General features: G+C 45.9%; 1 non-coding gene across 1 annotated transcript; it reads left to right on the forward strand.

The window, feature by feature from the left end:
- Positions 1-9205: 9205 nt before the first annotated feature.
- On the forward strand, positions 9206-9276 carry trnag-ccc (transfer RNA glycine (anticodon CCC)). Its single transcript has one exon. It is a non-coding gene; the product is annotated as a tRNA-Gly (tRNA).
- Positions 9277-9437: the final 161 nt, after the last annotated feature.

Genomic DNA, 9437 nt, shown 5'->3' on the forward strand with positions numbered 1-9437 from the left:
TCTTATCATATTTCTCTAATGCCTTGTTTGCAACAAAACTGTCCCTGTTTGCAAATAGTTAAATCTGAGATGTCATTAGGAATCTGTGGATGGTACTTTCAAAAGTTAGACCTATCTTTCCACCCCAGAAAGGGTAAGCCTATCTTTCCACCCCAGACAGGGTAGGCCACCTGAAGCAGAAAAATGTAAGCTTTAACTGCTGGCTAATCTTCTTCCATTGCTAACCTTTTACTACAGTTGTCACAGTTGTTGTAGGGTAAAGACCAAGACGCAGCAGGAAAATATATACTCATCTTCTTTTTATTTGGTGAAGAAGGGAAACACAATAAACATATACAAAACACAAACGAACTGGACAGTCTTGTCAGGCACACAGCTAAACAAGCACAATCTCCCACAAACTAACAGGTGAAAACAGGCGACCAAAGTTTGACTCTCAATCAGCAACAACGATGTACAGCTGTTCCTGATTGAGAGCCACACCAGGCCAACACAGAAATACAACACTAGACCAGCCCCCTAGAAATACAATACAAGAACATACCCAACAACCCGGAACACCTAAATCAAACACCCCATCTTACATAAATACATATCTAATAAACCCCGAACCACTTAAATCAAATACCCTTTCTACATAGATACACCACTAAACCCAGAAACACTCTACACAAAATAACCCTCTATATAAACACATAACCAAAAACATGTACAACAAATACCCTCTGCCACGTCCTGACCAAACTACAATAACAAATAGGCCCTTTACTGGTCAGGACGTGACAACAGTGGGCTAAATCAGGGTCACACAGTGTGTTTTTATTGGTAGACTTAAACAAATCTACTTTGAAACAAAAGTATATAGCTCACACACATGTTTATGGGCTTAAAAAAAACAAGACACCTGTACCATGTCAGATATAGAGTTGAAATATATTCAGTTTAGAATTTCCATCCCAATATTACACTGAAATATAACAAAACCGTTTGACATAGAAACACAGGATTTTCAGTGTTCATTTTTGTATTATGTTTATTAATTATGAAATTATGAAAAATATGAATAACATTCCACCCAAGAAGCCACTAGGTAATTTGACTGCAGGAAAGGGAAGGTCACAATCAGAGAAGGTCACAAGTGTTTCCCCAAAAGCTGTCTGGGTTTAAACATCTATTGTACAGAAAGTGAATAGCTTAATCAATTGATACTGACAGAATTAGATTACTTCCCAAGCAAAGTTATTTTTCTTCTCTTTGGCTATAGAAGGTTGTAGCTCAGCCTCTGAATGTCAAAGAAATGACACAACGATATCCCCATATGCATCAGAGTCACATCATTCTATGGTATTTTACAAATTGTTTCTAGCATTGAGGGGGGGGGACCAAAAACACTATTATAAACCACTTTATATAATCGGATCAGTTTTATTTTCTTCAACATCTTAAGCTAAGGCCTGTTCTTTTTGCCATTTGATTTAATAAAAGTTAGGCCTTAGGCATACCCTCTCATACACCCTCAATTAGAGTTTTGGTTTTAACTTAAGAGCGTTTCACTGACACGGAGGTAGCCTCTGAAGAGTGCATAGTGTGTGGAGGAATTGACAGACAAATCTATAGATATACAGTAGCAACCTATAGCCTAATTTCATCTGTCAAACATGTAGGCCTACCTCTTATTTCTTAAATAGGAAGTAATAGGCTCCAAAACAAAGCCATCTTATTGTTAGTAAAGTCTAATTAAAATGAAGAAATTAAAATTAATCCTACTCTAATTTGCTTACTTTCAGCACCATGAGCTGTCCATTTCTGATTGATTGTGCTGAGGCTTCTGCTTTTCAGCACCACAGTGTAAATTACTCAAATCTGTCTTATTGTCAATAACTCTGATAAATACATAATGGGCAAGATTTTTTTTTTTTTAATGGTAGTAGCAAGCAAGTAGCAAGTAATCTAAAATTATTTTCAGAAGAAGCCCTTGACTCTCCTCTTGAAACGGCCACCATAGGCCAACACAGCACAGACATTGGTTAGGCAGCACACAAAAAAGTTTGGGATTTGCAAGAGCAGAGCAGGCCGGGGTTGGAATATCCATTGTAGTGTGTAATGCAGCCTAGTTTTATTTACAACATCCCAGCAGCTATCTTAGAAATATAACTTTGCTCTGTGCTTCTCCAAGCATGCACTTCATAGCCTATTGCCTATAGTTGAATATTGGTTTCGTCAGACCAGAGAATCTTGTTTCTCATGGTCTGAGAGTCTTTAGGTGCCTATTGGCCAAATCCAAGCAGGCTGTCATGTGCCTTTTACTGAGGAGTGGCTCCCGTATGGCCTGATTGGTGGAGTGCTGCAGAGATGGTTGTCCTTCTGGAAGGTTCTCTCATCTCCACAGAGAAACTCTAGAGCTCATGTCAGAGTGACCATCGAGTTCTTTGTCAACTCCCTGACCAAGGCCCTTCTCCCCGGATTGCTCAGTTTGGCCAGGTGTCCAGCTTTAGGAAGAGTCTTGCTGGTTCCAAACTTCTTCCATTTAGAGTGATAGAGGCCACTGTGTTCTTGGGGACCTTCAATGCTGCAGAAATGTTTTGTTACCCTTCCCCAGATCTGTGCCTCGACACAATCCTGTCTTGGAGCCCTAGAGACAATTCCTTCGACCTTATGGCTTGGCTCTTGCTCTGACATGCACTGTCAACTGTGTGACCTAATATAGACAGGTGTGTGCCTTTCCAAATCATGTCCAGTCAATTGAAGTTACCACAGGTGGACTCCAATCAAGTTGTAGAAACATCTTAAGGATGATCAATGGAAACAGGATGCACCTGAGCTCAATTTCGAGTCTCATAGCAAATGGTTTGAAAACATATGTAAATAAGGTATTTGTCACGGCTGTCTGAAGGATCAGACCAAAATGCAGCGTGTTTGTAGTTCCACATCTTTATTTATTCGTGAAACGTAATGCAATACACTAAATACTTGCACTGACAAAAACAACAAACCGTGACGCAGAGAGAAAACACACTACTCAAAATATAATCACACACAAAAACAGGAGGGACAAACATCAACTTAAATATGACCTCCAATTAGAGATAATGAGGATCAGCTGCCTCCAATTGGAGATCAACCCAAACACCAACATAGAAATACAAAACTAGAAACTGAACATAGAAATACAAAAATAGACAAACACCCCCTTTCACGCCCTGACCTACTCTACCATAGAAAATAACAACTTACTATGGTCAGGATGTGACAGTACCCCCCCCCCAAAGGTGCGGACTCCGACCGCACCTAAAAAACAACAACAACAAAAAACAACAACAAACCTCCCCACACAACAAACCCCCCCAACAACAAAACACAAAGGGAGGGTAGGGTGGGCGACTAATGTCTATGGCGGCTCATATGCAGTACCCAGAACCTTATCTAGCGCCTCCCCCCATGGAGGCGGCTCAGGTTCGGGGCGTAACCCCCACACCACCCACTGATCCCTCTGCTTCTTTACCACCTGACCGTGGATCGTCGTCGAAAGAACCGGACTGTAGATCATTGCTAGAGGCTCCGGCCGCCGCTGGAGGCTCCGGGCTGCGGGCCGCCGCTGGAGGCTCCGGGCTGCGGGACGCCGCTGGAGGCTCCGGACTGAGGAGCGTCGCTGGAGGCTCCGGACTGGGGAGCGTCGCTGGAGGCTCCGGACTGGGGAGCGTCGCTGGAGGCTCCGGACTGGGGAGCGTCGCTGGAGGCTCCGGACTGGGGAGCGTCGCTGGAGGCCTGATGCGTAGGGCTGGCATAGGAGGCGCCAGACTAGTAACTCGCACCTCAGGTCGAGTGTGGGGAGCAGGAACAGGATACCCCGGACTGGGCAGGCGCACTGGAGGCCTGATGCGTGGGGCTGGCATAGGAGGCGCCAGACTAGTAACACGCACCTTAGGGCGAGTTTGGGGAGCAGGAACAGGATATACTGGGCCGTGGAGGCGCACTGGAGGCCTGATGGGTGGGGCTGGCATAGGAGGCGCCAGACTAGTAACACGCACCTCAGGGCGAGTGCGGGGAGCAGGAACAGGATATACTGGGCCGTGTAGGTGCACTGGAGATCTCCAGAGTAGAGCTGGCACAACCCGTTCTGGCTGGATGCTCAACCTAGCTCGACTAATGCAGGGCGCGGGCACAGATCGCACCGGCCTGTGAGTGCGCCCTGACGACACCGTGCGCATCACCGCATAACACGGTGCTTTCCCCGTTACTCACTCCCCACGGTAAGCACGGGGAGTTGGTTCAGGTCTCCATCCTGACTCTGCCAAACTTCCCGTGTGACCCCCAAAAAAGTTTTATTTGGGGATGCCTCTCGTGCTTCCTTCGTTGGGCTAGCTCCTCGTAATGTCGCCGTTCCTCCCTCGCTGTCTCCACCTGCTTCCATGGCAGGGTCTTGTCCCCTGCCATTACCTCCTCCCATGTCCAGGACGTCCTCCGTTCTCTCCTTTCCCTGGCCCAGGATCCCTGCTCCTCCTGGGCACGCTGCTTGGTCCTTTTTTGGTGGGTGATTCTGTCACGGCTGTCTGAAGGATCGAACCAAAATGCAGCGTGTTTGTAGTTCCACATCTTTATTTATTCATGAAACGTAATGCAATACACTAAATACTTGAACTGACAAAAACAACAAACCGTGACGCAGAGAGAAAACACACTACTCAAAATATAATCACACACAAAAACAGGAGGGACAAACATCAACTTAAATATGACCTCCAATTAGAGGTAACGAGGATCAGCTGCCTCCAATTGGAGATCAACCCAAACAACACCAACATAGAAATACAAAACTAGAAACTGAACATAGAAATACAAAAACAGACAAACACCCCCCTGTCACACCCTGACCTACTCTACCATAGAAAATAACAACTTACCATGGTCAGGACGTGACAGTATTTCTGTTTTTGATTTTTAATACCTTGCAAAAATGTCTAAACTGTTTTCGGCTTGTCATTATGGGGTATTGTGTGTTTAAAAAAAAAAAATATATTTCACCTTTATTTAACCAGGTAAGCTAGTTGAGAACAAGTTCTCATTTACAACTGCGACCTGGCCAAGATAAAGCAAAGCAGTGCGACACAAACAACAGCACAGAGTTACACATGGAATAAACAAGCATACAGTCAATAACACAATAGAAAAAAAATAAAGTCTATATACAGTGTGTGCAAATGGCGTGAGGAGGTAAGGCAATAAATAGGCCATAGTAGCGAAGTAATTACAATTTAGCAAATTAACACTGGAGTGATAGATGAGCAGATGGTGATGTGCAAGTAGAAATACTGGTGTGCAAAATTGCAGAAAAGTAAATAAAAATAATATGGGGATGAGGTAGGTCGATTGGGTGGGCTATTTACAGATGGGCTATGTACAGCTGCAGCGATCGGTTAGCTGCTCAGATAGTTGATGTTTAAAGTTAGTGAGGGAAATATAAGTAGATTGCTGAGGATTGTAACGTAACAAAATGTGGAAAAAGTCAAGGGGTCTGAATACTTTCTGAAGGCACTGTATAATCTATTAAGCAGTGGTGTAAAGTACTTAAGTTAAACTACTTTAAAGTACTACTTATGCCGTTTTGGATATCTGTCACACCCTGATCTGTTTCCCCTGTCTTTTTGATTGTCTCCACCCTCCTCTAGGTGTCGCCCATCTTCCCCATTATCCCCTGTGTATTTATACCTGTGTTCTCTGTTTGTCTGTTGCCAGTTCGTTTTGTTCCTCAAACCTACCAGCGTTCCCCCCTTGTCTATATTTCTGTTTTCTAGTTTTCCTGGTTTTGTCCTTTCTGCCTGCCCTGACCCTGAGCCTGCCTGTCGTCCTGTACCTTTGCCCTCTACTCTGGATTACCGACCTCAGCCTGCCCTGACCCTGAGCCTGCCTGTCGTCTGGTAAATGTGCCCCACTACTCTGGATTACTGACCTCTGCCTGACCTGACCCTGAGCCTACCTACCGTCCTGTACCTTTGCCTGCCAGTGTTCAAATTAATACACTTTTGTTACTTCGACATTGTCTGCACCTGGGTCTTACCTTCAAACATGATAGTATGAACTGGCTATGACTGACCCAGCAGACTCGGACCAGCTGCACAATGCCATCGCCTCCCAAGGAGTCATTGGAAGGCAAGAGGAGTTGCTTCGTGGACTGATGGAAGGGTTCCAGGCCGTAGCCGAACGTCACAACCAAGCATTGGACACATTGTGGGAGCAAGTCTGTGGGTTGTCTACTAGGCAGCCTAGCACAAAGGTAACCTCACAGCCCCTCAGTAACCCAGCTGGTAGCAGCACCGTCACCCTGGTTTCCCGGGAACCCCGCTTACCTCCCCCAGAGCGCTTCGATGGAGAGTCTGGCTCCTGTCGGACATTTCTGGCTCAGTATTCCATCATCATGGAGCTGCAGCCTTCCTCTTTTCCCTCAGACCGCTCTAAGATAGCGTACCTTATCATGCTGATGTCCGGGAGGGCCCTCGCTTGGTCTATGGCCATTTGGGAACAACAGTCGGCCGTATGCTTCAGTCTGGAGGGATTCGTGGCGGAGGTGAAAAAAGTTTTTGAGGCTCCGTGGTCTGGGAGGGAAGCTGCCCGGAAGTTACTCCAGCTTCGGCAGGACTCCTTCAGTGTGGCAGACTATTCCGGTAGAGTTACGCACACTAGGAGCGAGGGTACCTGGAACATGGAAGCGCTGTTTGACACGTTCCTGCATGGATTATTGGAGGAGGTAAAGGATGAGCTTGCAGCCCGAGAACTACCGACGGATCTCAACTCACTCATCGCTTTAACCATCCGATTCGATGGTTGGCTACGGGAACGTAGGAGGGAGAAGAGGTCTGATTGCGGTCCCAATCGCTCACTCAAGGATCCCACCTTGCATCTGTTGAACCCTGGCGTCTTTCCGAGCTTACCCGAGTCCCTCCAAGAGCCTTCAGAGACTGCCGATTCACCTCTTCCCGAGCCGATGCAGCTCGGCAGGGCTAGGCTCATTCGTTGGAGTGAGTACTCTGGTGGGTCTTAATGATAATTTTTTGTCTCCCCTTGCTTGCCCCCCTCTCCGTGCCATCCTGCGGTGGGGCAACCAGTCCAAGTCTCTCTAGGTACTTATCGACTCGGGGGCCGATGTGAGTCTTATGGACGTTACTCTGGCATCCGAGCTGGGCATCCCCACTCAACCCCTCTCCATTCCCATGGGTGTTAAAGCACTGGACGGGTGCTCTATAGGCCAGGTCATCCACCAGACCACCCCGTCAACCTACGAGTGTCGGGGAACCACAGCGAGATGATCCAAATCCTGCTGGTTGAGTCTCTGCAGGTTCCCGTGGTATTGGGATTATTTTGGCTCCAGTGACACAATCCCTCTACTGGTGCCATCGTGGGCTGGAGTCCGTTCTGCCACACTCATTGCCTGAAGTTAGCTCTGCCTGCCTCGGGACGTCTTCCTGGGGCTTGGAATTTCCCCCGGACCTCTCCGCCAGCCCCACGGAGTACCAGGACCTCTGGGAGGGGTTCAGTAAGGCCCGGGCAACTTCGCTTCCGCAGCTCCGACTGGTATCAATGAAGGTCAAACCAGATGCGCTAGCACGCTGCTATAGCCACGCGCCTACACCTCCAGTAGCCGAGACCTTCCCCCCTGCTCCAAGATCATTAGCCCCTCTGCTGTTTGTCCTCTGTTGCCCCGTACCCTCCGTCTACATCCTACCTTTCCTGTGTCTAGAATTAAACCCATGTCTCACACCTTTGTCTCCTGTTTCCAGGCCCACCCCTCTCCCCATCTCTTCGACGGCCAACCGGCGTACATGGTGAGGCGTCTCCTGAAGGTTCGACCTCGGGGCAGGGAATTCCAGTACCTGGTTGACTGGGAGGGTTATGGCCCGGAGGAGAGGTGCTGGGTCTCCGCTAGGGACATCTGTCATGCCCTGATCTGTTTCACCTGTCTTTGTGATTGTCTCCACCCCTCCTCCAGGTATCACCCATCTTCCCCGTTATCCCCTGTGTATATATATAATATCTGTGTTCTCTGTTTGTCTGTTGCCATTTCGTTTTGTTCCTCAAACCTACCAGCGTTTTTCCCCTTGCTCCTGCCTTGTCTATATTCCTGTTTTCTAGTTTTCACGGTTTTGTCCTTTCTGCCTGCCTGCCGTCCTGTACCTTTACCCTCTATTCAGAATGACCAACCTCTGCCTGACCTGAGCCTGCCGTCCGGTACCTTTGCCCCATTACTCTGGATTACTGACCTCTGCCTGACCTTTGCCTGCGTGTGTTCTAATTAATAAACTTTTGTTACTTCGACATTGTCTGCACCTGGGTCTTACCTTCAAATGTGATAGTAACTGTACTTTACTTTACTATTTATATTTTTGGCACCTTCTACTTCACTACATTCCTAAAGAAAATAATTTACTTTTTACTCCAGACATTTTCCATGACACCCAAAAGTATTTGTTACTTTTTTATGCTTAACAGGACAGGAGAATTGTCCAATTCACACAATTATCAATTTATTTTTAATTTTACCTTTATTTAACTAGACAAGTCAGTTAAGAACAAATTGTTATGTACAATGACGGCCTACCCTGGCCAAACCTGAATGACGCCTGGCCAATTGTGCCCTGCCCTATGGGACTCCCAATCACAGCCGGATGTGATACAGCCTGGATCAAGAGAATATCCATGGTCATCTCTACTGCCTCTGATTTAGCAGACTCACTCAACACAAATGCTTTGTTTGTAAATGTCTGAATGTTGGGAGTGTGCCCCTGGCTATCTGTAAATTTAAAAAAATCAAGAAAATGGTGCCTTCTGGTTAGCTTAATTAATATAAGGAATTTGAAATAATTTATACTTTTTTCATACTTAAGAATATTTTAGCCATTACATTTACCTGAGATACTCAAGTATATTTAAAACCAAATACTTTTAGACTTTAACCCAAGTAGTATCTTACTGGGTGACTTTCACTTGAGTCATTTTCTATTAAGGTATCTTTAATTTTACTCAAGTATGACAAATTGCGTACCCTCCAGGTAACCATTCTGTACATTTGTACATGGGGTAGGCCTATTTATTCTGAAGAATAGGCCTATTTAATCTTATGCATAGGCTTATTCCTTCCTATTTTTTTCTACAATGAATAAAAGCTCAATGTATCTCATCACTATGATCCTTGGATTTCTGTAACATTTTATCTGCGCCGCTGGTGTAATGGTATCATGGAAGATTCCCATTCTTTCGACCCGGGTTCGATTCCCGGGCGGCGCACGTTTTTTTTCTCGCCAAACTACTTATCAAAATCATTTTGAAAAAGGTATGGATTGAGTAATTTGTCAATTTTACCTATGTGTTTGCTTTTATCCCGCACGAACGCAAAGCAAACATTTCCAAAGGTGCGAGCTAAACGTTGCCAATTGTGATCAGTCACG

This window comes from Salmo salar, chromosome ssa24 (assembly GCF_905237065.1).
Source record: "Salmo salar chromosome ssa24, Ssal_v3.1, whole genome shotgun sequence".
Classification (NCBI taxonomy): domain Eukaryota; kingdom Metazoa; phylum Chordata; class Actinopteri; order Salmoniformes; family Salmonidae; genus Salmo; species Salmo salar.